Source organism: Carassius auratus, unplaced genomic scaffold (genome assembly GCF_003368295.1).
Source record: "Carassius auratus strain Wakin unplaced genomic scaffold, ASM336829v1 scaf_tig00215625, whole genome shotgun sequence".
Classification (NCBI taxonomy): Eukaryota; Metazoa; Chordata; class Actinopteri; order Cypriniformes; family Cyprinidae; genus Carassius; species Carassius auratus.
In genome coordinates this window covers 27,550-42,902 of record NW_020528166.1, presented here as the reverse complement: position 1 = coordinate 42,902, position 15,353 = coordinate 27,550, and the positions used below count along the sequence as shown (strand labels likewise).

The window sequence follows — 15,353 nt, the reverse complement described above, 5'->3', positions numbered from 1 at the left end:
AAGGCAATTTTTATTAATCGATCGATAGAAAAACACTGCTTCCGACTGGACTAAAGCTTTTGCAAAATTGCACGTGCATCCCCTTACATATATATGAAATTCACGGCATACCTGAATGCTGCTTGGATGTTGTCTTACGATCAATTACTTGCCAATGTTGACAGCAGTCTTTATCAATAAAGCCTTTTAAATTCTCGCTCTTGTGGCTCGATCGTTTACAAAACTGACATTCGATAGGAAGGGCGGGGCTACGCACGGAGCGTGATGGCGTCACGACGAACAATACCTCTTCGCTGCGCTCCTCAAATCTACGCACACGGGACTCGGCCTCGATCCTCTCGCCGAATAACAGTAATGCTGATTCAAATATCTCACATATTTAATTACATATGCCATAAACGTGTTCGAAATAAACTAGCCACGTTAGAAATTTACTGACAATTTAAAATCTGTCGTTCGTCATAAAAACAGAAAAACACCAGCCGCTACTGGATGCCAGAATATGATAGCTTCGCTAGCTCCATTTATTTGTTTAGATTTAGAAAAGCATTTGAAGTGCCTCTTCATTATATTAAGATTCGCAGATACTTATTGTATAGCACAACGCTAAATGACATCCAAATCATCTTGCAATGAAAATAGTGCAGACTCAGCATCAGTTAGTAAATTTCGATCATTGACAACACTCTTGAAACGAAGATAGAAGAAGAGACGATTACAAAAAATCTATATGAATACTGTATAATGTATATATGTATGATTTTTACCTCTGCAGTCGCAGCTTTTGAACGTCACAGGTCCACTCTTGTCTAAGCTGGAGTGGCAGACATGAACGACACTCTGGAATTCAGTGAGATTTATCAGGAGGTCAAGGGCACCTGGGTGAGTAGATGCTATGACAGCCTGCAGATCTTATTCTTGAACATATCTGACCGATCTCTCTCTGCAGAACGATGGGCGTCTTCGCTTCAGTAAACAGACAGTGGTGTATAAAAACAGTAAGACTGGGAAGGTGGACAGCATTCCAGTGTCTGAGCTGACTCAAGCCCAGTGGAGGAGAGTGTGTCTGGGTCACGGCATCAAGCTGTGGACCAGCACCGGCAACATTTACAAATATGATGGCTTCAAAGACACTGTGAGTCTGAGATACAGATTAAATACTAAAAGTAGATCAGTTTGCTCCAGCCTCCACTGTTTCGTTACATGTCTTCGATTTTTCTCTCTCTTTTTATGCAAAGGACCTTGAAAAGATCTCAGAGTACTTCAAAGCCAACTACAAGGTGGAGCTGGTTGAGAAAGATATGTGTGTGAAGGGCTGGAATTGGGGCACTGCTAAATTTAATGGTCAGTGCATTCCTGACGCAACACCATTTCTGAGAAATGTACAGTATCACATTTTTTTATAGTGACCTTAATTCAGATTTCTATGGGCTGTAGGATGAATGGTACAATATTCTAACTTTCACAGTATAGACTTTTGATTTTCTAGAAATAATTAGTGGTTGACTGATATTTCACCATAAATTTGCTGATTTTTGGCACTTTTGTAATTATTGGCCACGACAAACAAGTTTTTCTTTTTGCCTGAAAAGCGCTGCTTAAGCGAGACACTTTGGAGTGCTCATTCTTTATTAATTTACTTGGTTTAACAGTTCTTAAGTGAACTAAATTATTGGTAATAATAGAAAGTAATAATAGACTACTATTATATATATTACTAGATTAATAATACATTATTACTATTATTACTAAAGTGATAATAGAAAGGCAAACACTATAATACTTCCTCATATACAAACTTTAAATCCTTGATTTCAAACAATGCTGTGCTGTGTCATATTTACAGTGAGGGAAAAAATTATTACCCGTGCACATAGACTTGCAATCAGCGTTTTTTTTTTTTTTTTTTTTAATACTTTAATAGGATTACAGAATCAAGCATAGCTAAGAATAATTTTTATTTTATTTTACAGGTTTATTTTTAAGATCAATTTCAGATTATAATTTTTTAAATAGTGAATAAATTCTATAATTTGAATAATGTCTAAATTAGTAAATATTATTAGAAAAAAAAAAACAAAAACAAATAATAATTACAGCACTTGGTATACATGCATTACTTAGGCTCTTTAAGTAAAATACTGTGATATAATTTATTAGTTTTATATCAGCTTTCAGCCATCCTTATTTTTAAAGACACAAGTTGTGATCAACAGACTGTATTGGTCGATCACTAGAAATAATAAATCAATTCAAAATAATTAATAGAAATAATAGAAGACTGTTAATAACTAACCAGCTTTGCATTTTAATAGACATAGCTTTCACTGCCCATATCCAAGTGTTAAATATTTTGTCCTCCTGTGGGCTTTTCAGGACCGCTGCTTTCATTTGAGGTGAATGAGAGTCAGCGTTTGAGATTCCGCTCACAGTGTGTCCCAGTGTGCCACGGGAAAGAACGAGGTTCACTGTGGAGTTTCATCAGAATGATGACACAGAGGTATCCCTGATGGAGGTGCGCTTCTAATGTCCCACCCACCACAGGAGAGGAGGGTGCAGACCCTGTGGAGGTAAAGGTGTGTGGGCCACTACCTAACAGTGACCAACAGATGGCACAGTCTAAAAAGTAATAATCATAATAATGCCTATAAAGCAGGGGTTTTCAGTCTTTAGATGACCCAAAATATGATCGTCCTTGTGTGAGTGACACACGTCCTAAAATTATGTTACACATTTTCATGTAAAAAGACCCAACTGAATCTAATTTGAATAGAAAAAATAACAATTATAAATGTATAAAATATTATAATGTTTTTCTTATATTACCTTTATATAGTACTGTACTGTTAGATGTATTATTTATTTAATTTGTACATTTTGTATTGTAATATTTCGTTATTTTAATCAATTTATTTATTTTCATTTGTATGTTCAGGTTTTTTTTCTCTAAGCTTATACAGACTCCAGTTAGAGCCCTAAAGTAAAATCTTTGCCTCCGTAAAGCCCACTTCAACTGAAAACTAATGAGGTCACGGTCTCTTCTCTGCTGTTTTAGGCTTTTGCTCAGAACATTCTGTCAAGGCAGATGTCATCCAGGCTACAGGAGATGCCTGTGTGTATCTTCAGAGAGTTGCAGTGCCTCACACCAAGGGGCAGGTACATATACATAAACATAACACCACACTGTTTTGCTATCTTATTAAAATATAATGTGAACTAGCAAAAGTTTTGATGGTTTTTGCTCTCTGTAGGTACGATATCCGCATTTATCCGACATTCCTCCATCTGCATGGTAAGACATTTGACTACAAGATCCCATACACCACAGTGCTCCGCCTTTTCCTGTTGCCTCATAAGGATCAGCGCCAAATGTTCTTTGTGGTGAGTGTGGCATCATTGTCTGTTAAACAACCTGTGCTTTCTGTCTGGATCCATCTTTAGTACTAGTATCACAGGGCTTTGTCTTTTGCATTGATCTGTTTCTCTCTCTGTCTGTTTCAGATCAGTCTGGACCCGCCTATTAAACAAGGTCAAACCCGCTATCATTTCTCATTCTTCTGTTTTCTAAGGAGGAGGATATCAGCCTTACTCTCAACATGAATGAGTGAGTGAGTGAGTGAGAGTGAGTGAATGAGGGACTCTGAAGGATGTAAACTCTTTACATTTGCTGCCAAGACTAAAGTAGAAAGGTAGCTTTCATTCATTTCAGCAAGGTTGATGAAACTAATTTAGAGCAAGAAGTCGTTTAGCAGATGCATTTATCCTAAGCAAGTTACAGTAGAGTTATTACAGGGACAGTCACCTTGGAGCAACCTGGGATTAAAAGAATATGTCACTCAAACGTATTCCATCATTTACACTCATTCTTCAAAATGTGTTGCCATCCAGCAATACGGTTTCTCTCTCTCGTGTTCTGCAGGGATGAGGTTGAGAGACGTTTTGAGGGGAAACTTCATAAAAACATGTCTGGCTCTCTCTATGAGATGGTCAGCAGAGTCATGAAGGCCCTGGTCAACAGAAAGATCACAGTGCCTGGAAATTTCCAAGGGTAAGCACTGCAAAAACGTTTCGGTGAAAGAAAATTAGATTTAAAAAACCGACAACTGCAAAAAGACTTTTTTAACAAGTCAAAAGTATAAATTAGCTTAAATTATTTTAAACAAAACAACATATACCTACTTTTACATATTGTTAATATTATGTTTTTCAAGATTAAAGAGGATAAAATACATAAATATAATACAATATACACCAAAATGCAGTTTTTTAAATATCTGATATAATACAGTTGCAGCGAATCTTCCTGATGTATGTTTTAATAGTAATTTAATAACAAAAGTTTGGGGGTCAGTTATATTCAATATTGCAGTTTTTAAAAGTCTCCTGTGGTCAACAAAGCTGCGTTTTTTTATAATAAAAAAAATAATAATTATGTAATACTATTAAAATGTAAAATAACTTTTTCTTTTTAAATATATTTTCCAATGTAATTAACTCATGTGATCAAAGCTGAATTTTCAGCATCATTCCTCCAGTCTTCAGTGTCACATTAACCTTCAGAAATCATTGGAATATGCAGATTTGGTGCTCTAGTAACATTTCACGTTATTATCAATGTTGGGAACAGTTGAGCTGCTTAATGCGTATATTGAAACCATGATTAATTTTTTCAGGATAATTGATGAATAGAAAGGCATAATTTATTTGAAGTAGATTTTTTATAAGAATGTCTCTTTGCTGTCACATTTGATCAACTGAATGCACCCCTGCTGCATAAAAGTATGCATTTCTTTAATGTTTCAGATATTGCTGTATATTCTGGAATTATGTAGTAGAACAAACAGTAATATCTGTGCAAATTCAGTAAAGCCTGTATTTTTGTGAAAACCCCTTCCAGTGTTATTTCCTCTCACTCTTCTCTTTAGTCACTCAGGTGCTCAGTGTATAACATGTTCATACAAGGCCAGTTCAGGGCTGTTGTATCCTCTGGAAAGAGGTTTCATCTATGTGCACAAGCCCCCAGTGCACCTGCGCTTCGAGGAGATCGCCTGTGTGAACTTCGCTCGTGGAACCACCACCACCCGCTCCTTTGATTTCGAGATCGAGACCAAGCAGGGAAATCAATACACCTTCAGCAGCATCGAGAGGTACCCATGAGCCCACAGTTAATCTTGTCCATTTGTTGAGAACATAACTTTGTGGGAACTTGACCACACCAGTAATGAAAAGGCCAGTGTCCATATCCTGTTTAAGGCACTTCCTGCCATTATGTCCCTAAGCACTTACCCCCATCTGCCATAGAAGGTCTGTGCTGCCTCTTTGTGGTGATTTTATTTGTTATTCTAGAATAAAATTGCCCCTCTCTTTTAGTGCCCTGACCCCTTCTACATTAGACGTTAAGGGGGGAAAAATCAAAGCTACTTTATGCACATTAAAGTATTTTCAATTTAACACACATTATGACTGAATCAATACACCAAGACATCAGTTAATCACATCACACTAATGTGTGAGAAACAACACTTTCTGCAAAACTAAAAGAGATAGTTACCCAAAAGTTTCTGTTTTTGTCTATTTTTTTTTCCAAGCAAAATTGGACCCCACTGACTTCCATTGTGTAGACAAAAACAAACAAACACACACTTGAGATTTTGTGTTCCACTGAAGAAAGTAAGTCATACAGGTTTGACAAGACATGAGGGTGAGTAAATAATAACAGGTCATTTTTTGAGCAAACTTAAACACACTTTTGCACTACATTCTGGTTCTGTATTTTTGTAAAAATCCTACACACAACTCTCATTGTTCATACTCATTGTACATACTGTGTTTCATATCTAATGAACTAAAACATATCTCACTAAAACATTCAAGATTTCCCTATATAACGTACTAAAGATAGTTATTCAATTACAAAATGGGATAGGGATGACCACACCACAGCTTATAATGATAAAAGCACAGGGGAACAATATTGATTGAATCTCTTTCCTCTTTTTTTCCCCCTGAGCTTATGAAAGAAAACATTGACAGCCAATCAGAATCCAGAGTTCAAGCATTTAAGTTTACAAAACCTCTGGATACACTTTAAACTTTAACTTTATGAAAGCTAATAGGTGACCCTGCAACACAAAACTAGTCATAAGGCTAAATTAAAAAAAATTGAGATATAGGAAAAGTCTCAAAGCTGAATAAATACGTTTTCCTTTGATGTAGAGTTTGTTATGATAGGACGATATTTGGCCGAGAAATAACTTTTTGAAAATCAGGAATCTAAATATTGAGAAAATGGTCTTTAAAGTTGTCCAAATTAAGTCCTTAGAAATTAATATTATTAATAAAAAATGAAATTTTTTATATATTTAGTTTAGGAAATTTACAAAATATCTTCACTTAATATCCTGATTACTTTTGGCATGAAGAAAAATTTACAATTTTGACCCAACAATGTATTGTTGGCTACTGATACAAATATACCTGTGCTACTTATGAATTTTTTTGTGGTCCAGGGTCACATATAGTTATCATTCTTGGTGTGAACAAGCTTTAACTCACTAAAAGAGTCTTTATCCTCTGTTTGTTTTGCCTCTGTCTTCCTCTTCAGGGAGGAATATGGGAAACTCTTTGACTTCGTCAATGCTAAGAAGTTAAGCATCAAGAACAGAGGCTTCAAAGAGGTACGTCTTCTTCTATCAAGCACTACATAATATTCATCCACTTAGACATGTCCATAGACCCCTCACACCGTGGACGGACACTTATTCTGCTCTTTGTGTTTGTGGTGTATGTCTGTATTGTGTTCATGTAGAAAAAGGTTGGTATTGCCCTGCAGTTTGGTCCGGTGTCGGTGCTCCAATAACTTGCTTGCATGGTGTTTGTTTGCGTGTCTCAATCACAACCCGAGTGTCAAATGTGTTCTTTCATATCTTTGATGGCTTAAGGCAGATGTCTCATCCACCAAAATGTGGAAAGGCGGACTGCTGGTTATGATTTGACCAGCTTAACGCTGTGTTCAGATCACACAGACTTTCATTAAGACCACAATAGTATTGTGCCCGAAACCTGAATATAATTTTGTGGTCACTTTACGAGAAAACCTTTTGTATGATAGATAATTCTGTGTGCTGAAGACAGCATTGCTCAAGGGAGTGCTTTTGAATGAGTTAGCACTGATTGCTTATATGAGTGTGTGTGTGTGTGTGTGTGTGAGAGAGATAAAGGCCGGTGAGTATGTGAACATGAGTGGGTTTGAAATCTTTTGCTTGGAGAGGGCTTTCCTGTGTCTGCTTTGTTACAAATACTAACTTTACAATGATATTTATTTATAGCCCTGATGTTTTAATTTGTACTCTGTCAGGGCATGAAAGGTAATGATAACATGTACAGTGACTCAGACGACGACCAGCACGATGCGTACCTGGAGCGCATGAAAGAAGAGGGCAAGATCCGTGAGGAGGGCAATGACAGTGACGACTCAGAGGGCGAGAGTGGTGAGCCAATCAGTCTGCAAGCTAAAAATGATTTTGTGTTTAGATGACCGGTGTACACACAATAAACCGGTAAAAAAATGTGTCAGTAGAGATTTCAGATTGTTGCAGTTGCGTTCATGTCATTTTATAATGCTACACTCTCGCATAAATTATGGTATAATAGATGGCACAATAAGACACAAAAGAAACTCTGATATGTTCTTGTTATTTTTATTATAGTATTTATTTTGTTAGACATAAATGAAAAACGATTTATTTCAATTGTGTCTTTGTACTGTACTGTTACATTGATTTATTCTATTGCTTGAAATTATTATTTTTCTGTTTTTATTTAGTGATGATGATTTATTATTCTTCTATAAGCTTGATAACTTTGTTGCCATATTGCCCACCCCTAGGTGCAGATGTTTAGATGTCAAAAATGACACTAACATTTTACTTTTTTTTTTTTTTTTAGATGAGTCTTTTAATCCTGGAGAAGAAGACGATGAAATTGCAGAGGAGTAAGAGGCTTTGTGTTGATATACCAGTTTTAGCAAAGACAAACTTATTATTACTATTTATTTCTCATACATGAACAAACTCTTAAATGTAAGTATTAAACTTTGGTGTATAGTTTGTGCTACGTCGTTTAAAACCTCTTGATACCTCAAGTCATGAGGCTTGTTAAGAAGAGACTTGCAATTTTTGCCTGGCAGATATTACAAACTGTCAAAAAACATCTATAAAACCACCCAGAATACCCTATCAATGAGATTTGATACTAAAAAACACTCAGAATACCTTAATGTTGAGGCAGCAAGCATTCTTACACTATTTAATGGTGAGGGTGATAAATCATTAAGTCATATTTGTGTGTCAGGTATGACAGTAAGGCCTCTGCCAGTGAAAGCAGCGCTGATGACGGAGACAGTGATGGCGATCGGAAGAAGAAACCAGCCAAGAAAGCGAAATTTGTAAAAGAAAGAAAACCACGGAAGAAAGAGGTGAGAAGAGGGAAGAATAAAACATGTGGGTGACAGAGTTTGCACAATGGTTATTTAAATATATTTTAAGTACATTTAGTAAGTTTTTTTTTACTCAAAATTCAATGCTTCTTGTGTGTAGAAAAAGGCAAAGGACAGCAGCGCCCCCAAGAGGCCAATGAGTGCCTACATGCTCTGGCTGAACTCGAGCAGAGACCGCATTAAATCAGAGAACCCGGGCATCTCTATCACAGAAATCTCCAAAAAGGCTGGAGAGATGTGGAAACAACTTGGCAAAGAGAAGAAAGAGGTGACATACACTCTCTAACACTGACACATTCAGTGGACTTTCCACAATATTAAAGGGTTAGTTCACTCAAAAATGAAAATTATGTCATTAATTACTCTCCCTCATCTCGTTCCAAACCCGTAAGACCTTTGTTCATCTTCAAAGCACAAATGAAGATATTATCCATAGACCGCAAGGATCCTAACACGATCAAGGCACGATCAGAAAGGTATTCCTCGCGACCTTTCTGGGCCTTGAAATTTGTAAATGTTTTCCTGTCTATGGAGGGTCAGAAAGCTCTTGGATTACATCAAAAATATCTTAAACTGTGTCTCGAAGATGAGTGAAGGTCTTACAGGTTTGGAATGACATGAAGGTGAATAATTAATGACAGAATTTTCATTTTTGGGTGAACTATCCCTTTAATGTATTACATTCCTCTAACTGTCTTGTTTCTCCTTCAGTCTCCCTTTGAACTTGAACTGATATTTTGTTTTTCCACCAGGAGTGGGATGCGAAAGCAGTGGAAGCAAAGAAAGAGTATGATAGAGCGATGCGAGAGTACAAGGAGAGTGGAGGAGGCTCCTCGGGCAGCTCAAAAAAGTACTCAAAATATTCACAACTTTGTCCTTTGCTCACTTTGAATGGACAGTGCATTTACTCACCATCATATTGTTCCAAAATATGATCTTAGCATTAAGTAACTGGCCGTGTCTTACCATTTCCCCACATTTCATTCCTGAAGGGAGAAAAAGAAGAAAGGAGGGAAGAATGAAGAAAAAAGGAAAAGGAAGTCAGCTGGTGGAAGGGAAAAAGAGAAGGAGCGAGCTACAGGCAACGACAGCTTCAAGAGTCGAGAGTTCATATCCAGTGAGGAGAGCTCATCAGAGTCAGACAAAGGCAAGGGACGGAAGCGCAAGGTAACACACTAACAATCACTTCACAGATTTGTTTCATGCGTTAACATAGTTACAGCAGCAGTGTTTTCCATAGTATCTTTACTGGTGGCTAAATGTATAGGTGGCTGCTCAGAAAAAGATTACAGAGTATTGCATACGTCACACCCTGAGAAGTCAGGCTGTCAAAATTGGTGTATTTCTTGAATAACAGATTTTTTTTTTCACCCATTGCCTTCGCAGTTTCATTACATGTGGTCACTCTAAGTCTTGTGTGACCACAGCTTAACAAGCAGTCATTTTTTTTCAATCACATGTTGCCTATATCTTACTATGTCGGATTGTAAATTAAGCATAATGCGAAATTCTGTCCAAATTTTGATACACAACTAATGAAGTCTTCCAAGATTTTACCTCAATGGGAATTTAAAAAGACCAGTTTAATGATTATATATATACAGTACAGACCAAAGGTTTGGACAGACCTTCTCATTCAAAGAGTTTTCTTTATTTTCATGACTATGAAGATTGTAGATTTACACTGAAGGCATCAAAACTATGAATTAACACATGTGGAATTATATATGGAATTATATACATAACATAAAACGTGTTGTGACCAATGTACTGTATACTGTACAGTATATATATATATATATATATATATATATATATATATATATATATATATATATATTCACACACACACACATACATATATATATATATATATATATATATATATATATATATATATATAATTTGAGTTTTGTTCAATCTAAATTGTGTTCTTGTAAAATAATTAGTTCACATTGACTTAGATTATAATAAATACTTAAAAAGTTTAGATACTAAACTTAATATAAAAATATACTTGCGTGTAGATTTTACAATTGATGCATCCAGACTTCTTGACACTTTTTGACTGTTGATCATTTGATTTTCCTTATTCAGTTCTAATCCTATACAAGCAGGTATTGTATTCATTGATTCCCTGTCACTCTCTGTTGGTGCTATTGTTTTACACAGGGGTCTGATGATGAAGAGGAAGTGGTCAGCACACCGCCTAGCTCTGAAGAGTCTGGCTCAGACTAAAAGACACTAATGACAGACACATTAAAAGGGGAATGGAAGAAAACACCATTTCCCTTTCATCATTATAGTGTACATGACCGGATGAAGTCCTGATACAGTACATATTATGGCAAAACATCAAGTTTTGTTTCAAGTTTTCGAGACTATCATAAACGCTTTTGTATATACCTTTGATAGTGTTGACATTAATGGAATAGTTCACCCAGAAATTAAAATTCTGTCATTATTTACTTTCGATCCTGTACGTAAGATGTACTCTATATTTCGCACCTTAGCTCTCCTTGGCTCATTCACGAAAGCAGTAGAGATGTCTTTTTAATCAACAAATCGTTGTTTTTGATCTTTTCAGTGAATCAGCTAATCCAATGCACAAAATAGATAAATAGTTTTTATACTTCTGGTTGCTTTTTCATTCTTTTCTGAAGGTTTTATGCTTCATCCCCTATTCATTCAAATTGCGTGGAAAATAGATTTAGAACAAAACATGGGTGACCTATTTCTTTAAAACAGTGTTGTGTTGTCCAGTCCTTGTTCAGATCCCTGCTTGTACAGAGATATTTTACAATGCTGCTTTCCAAACACAACAGAAACCGTATCTTTAACAGCTATTAAACTTACTCTATATGTATTTGCATTTGAATAACAAGTTATGAAAATAATTGCTTAAATGTAAAAATATTTTTTTTTTACATTTGTATTCATCCTGTATTCATAATTTTTTTGTTTGATCTGAGCTCACCATTTATTTTACACAGTATTTTGTTCACACACGTTACTAATTGTACACGTTTACTGTAACAAAAAAAAAAAATCAACATTTAAAAATGTCATTGTTTTTAAGAAATTATTCAACAAACTAAAATGAATCTTTAATTTATTACTGGCTTGAATATTGAATGTCATGAATACAGCTACTCAGTGTTTTACAACCCTCATCAGTTCTCCTCTGGAATGTAAGTGGAAATGTAATGTGGTTTTTAAGTTCATGTGGTTGCATCAACAGTAAAATGATTTAAGCCTAGTAAAATGCCAACAAACCCAACAACTGAGAGTCTGTTTTTGCTAAAACCCAACAACTGAGAGTCTGTTTTTGCTAATGGATGTGGATAGTTCTGGAAAGCGTCGACATCCTTTAATTTTTAGCTGTAAAGCATAAGAAGTACAATGTGTACGAATCAAGAAGTACAAATCAACCTCAGCACAACATTATAATTTTCACACTTTTTTTTCTAATGATGTTATGGAGAAAAAAGAAAACAACAGATTGTTTAATGGTCAGTCCCATTGAGCCACTACAAAGGGCGACATTTCATCTTCGTTGACATAAATTTACTAAGCTCGTAGCCCGACCCCCATTAAATCATTGCATTTTCTTTCTAGATTTTTCTACAGTTACAGCGTGTGTTGTATTTTCCGTCATCTGTTTAGAATCTGTCTAGGATCAAAACTAGTGATGCATGGGGTCTACTGCATAAACTGCTAAGACAGAAGACTGTAAAAATAAATAGTCTATTAGTGTTTCTAGTTTTAATACTGTAACACTAATTAGGTCAGTTGAAAACTAAGTATGGTTGCTTTATGTTGTGATGTCAATTACCAGTACCTTTTCATTGCGTGATAGTAAAACTGCACATTCGGAGCAATAATAGTTTAAGCAGTGTACTGGTAGTTAGTTAGTGTGCTACACGAAAGTATAAAAATAAGACACAATGTACTGTTTATTTCTCACAGGTGTTTTACCTGTGTTTTAACGCAGTGTTAATTTTGACACGAAATTTTAATTTAGTTTTAGTCTTAGTCTTTTGACTATAATTCTTTTTAGTTTTAGTCAAGTTTTAGTCATCTGATTTGTTTTAATTTTAGTCTTATTTTAGTCGACTAAAATTGCTTGGTATTTTAGTCGACTAAAATAAGACTAAAATCAATAACAGATTTAGGCTACTAGACAATTTTTTACAGCTGGTATAGGAAACAAACTTAACCAAAATATATAAAAGACAAATTCAACTTTATTTCAACACAACTGTGTCTTTATTTCGATTCAAAAGCTTTTATGCAGCAACAAACACTGTCATGATAATGTAAACAATAACTAGCTGCCAATTGACCATCAATAAAAGAAAAATAACGTTAGGTCCAGGACCTTAAAGCTTACAGCTGAGCTGAACAATAAGTGCATACATTTAAAGTAAATATTTAATAAGTTGGCAGCTAGGTGGATAAAAAAAGTAACAAGATTTTATAAGGTATTCATTTGTCTAGCAATATTGTATGTTTTAAATACTACAATATTGCTAGATTTGTATGTATAATGATAGGATGTGAACATTCATGTTTCACATGACTAATATAGAAATATTTGTGATATTGTCAACAAGTAGAACATTATAAAATATACTAAACATTAGTATTAATCAAATGTATTTATCATGATATTACGTATTAGTATTGTGCTCGCATCTAATTTGAAGAAGGGGCTATTTTACAGTAGCTACTTTTCAGTTCGTAATATTTAATGCTACAACATCTACGCACTGCACTATTCCAATTTTGCTTAGCTCAATAAACAAAAGAACATCGTTGTAAAATTACATTTGAGAAAATGTCCGGGTGGCTCGTCTGTAAATGTCTTTTCAAATTGGTTGTGTTCTTGCCACGAATGAGCGCTCTGCGTGCTTTACACTTTGTTTTGTTTTGTTCGTCGTCAAACGTGAAGTGAGCTGTGGACATTTTGTCGCTCTTTTAGACTGTAGGGACTTTAAGCAACAGCTGCGAATGGAACGGCTACAGCGACCGGAAGTTTGCCGTCACACCGCTGTAGCCAAGAACGTAAAAGTCACTAAGCAATGGTAAAACAGAACAGCGCAACGCAGCATTAATTCATTTATTGAGATCCAAAAAAATATATAATTTAAAAAAGCAAGAGAAGGATTGCTTTTGGCGTTAAATGACAATCTTTTGTCAGAAGAGGAGTTTTTAATATTGTATGATGTAAATAAGTCTAAAAACATAACATTTATTTACCTAACCTCTCACGTTGTAGCGACTCTGGCAAATCAGCTGTTCTCCCGTAGTAGACCGTTAAATTAGAACGTCACAAAGTAGCAGTTAAATTCGCGCAGGCGCAATACAACGCCAGAATGGCGTTGCCGTTCCACCAGAGGCTGTTGCTTAAAGTCCCTATCACCTCTTCGAATGCCGACTTCCCGGGAGCTCATAAAAACTGAAAACCTTCGCTTCACGTCTCAATAAGTCAGGCTCTGATTGGTTCTCTTCTCTCATGCAGTCTGTTCTGTTTTGCCGGTTCTTTTGCTCATTCCTCGCATCTCTCCCGTCTGCTGATTTGATTTTCGTCACAGTCTATTTTCGTCTCGTCCTTTATTCGTTGACGATAATGTCAATCAATTTAGTCATAGTTTTAGTCTCCATCAGTGCCTTCTATTTTAGTTTTCGTTTCGTTTTCGTCGGCAAAAATATATTCGTGACGAAAATAATGACGAAAATATTTAGTCAACGAAATTAACACTGGTTTTAAGGTTACAGGGTTACATTTAATATCCTGGCAGAAAATTACTAGTACCTTTTCAGTTTTTCCACATATTTTTTCTTACAGTGTACCCACCTAAACAACAATTATATATACAACCTAATAACATGGTGTATCATAAATGTGCATTTATTATTGGAACTAGAAATTTAATGCAGATTTGATGTTTGTACTGTTAGGCATCTATCTCCAGCTCTCTCCGGGTTGATGTGCTGCTTGGCTTTTTCTGGTAATTTAGATGATAATATGTGCCTTTCTTATCATCGGAGTCATTTTACAAAAGTTGCTTAAAGTTGCCAAAAACCTAAATTTGTTGCTAGGTGGTTTTTGAAGAAAAGGGTAGTTTGAAAAGTTGCTAAATCTAGCAACAAAATTGCTAAATTGGCAACACTGGGCTCTACTCAAACCATTTGAGCTGGTGTCTCACTTCATAAATAACTAAACTAAACAGAAAGAATGCTGGAAGAAGTTAATATTAACATACGATCAAAAAAACAAAAACCCGCACAAGCATGTGCAGCTTGTGAATGACTGCTGCAGGTTAAGATTTACTGAATCCATTCAAAACACTAAACGGGTATGTCTCTCGTCAAAGATTAATGGTACAGTTATATTTACATTACAGATATTGATTTTCCAGACACTTTCTTCTTCCAAATCAACTTATAGTGTCTGTATAGCACACTTTACTAGTGTTCCCTGGCCTAGGAAACCCTGACCTTGGCTTTGCTATTATCAGCTTGCCTGAAGGAACTATGACTATATCTATTTTGTTATTTTTTAAATAATTTTTACTATTAATATTATATGTATTACACTTTTTAATAACTCGTTTTCACTTTTTTAGAGAAATATTAAAAGTAGAACCATTTTGTATAGTGAGGTTAAAAAGGAGAAAAATGATGTCATTGCTGTTGTTATAGTTATCCCTTAATTCAAATGTATTCCTCACCTTAAACCAGCATTATTAAATCAGTGCTGTTTAAATATTCTATTTAATATTTTTTGGGGCTCTATGTCCTTCTTAGTGTTAATTTTCCAATCAATTTGCTGTCTATTCCTGGTATATGC

General features: G+C 35.4%; 1 pseudogene; it reads left to right on the top strand.

The window, feature by feature from the left end:
* Positions 1 to 70: 70 nt before the first annotated feature.
* On the top strand, positions 71 to 11,411 carry LOC113095099 (FACT complex subunit SSRP1-like; annotated as a pseudogene).
* Positions 11,412 to 15,353: the final 3,942 nt, after the last annotated feature.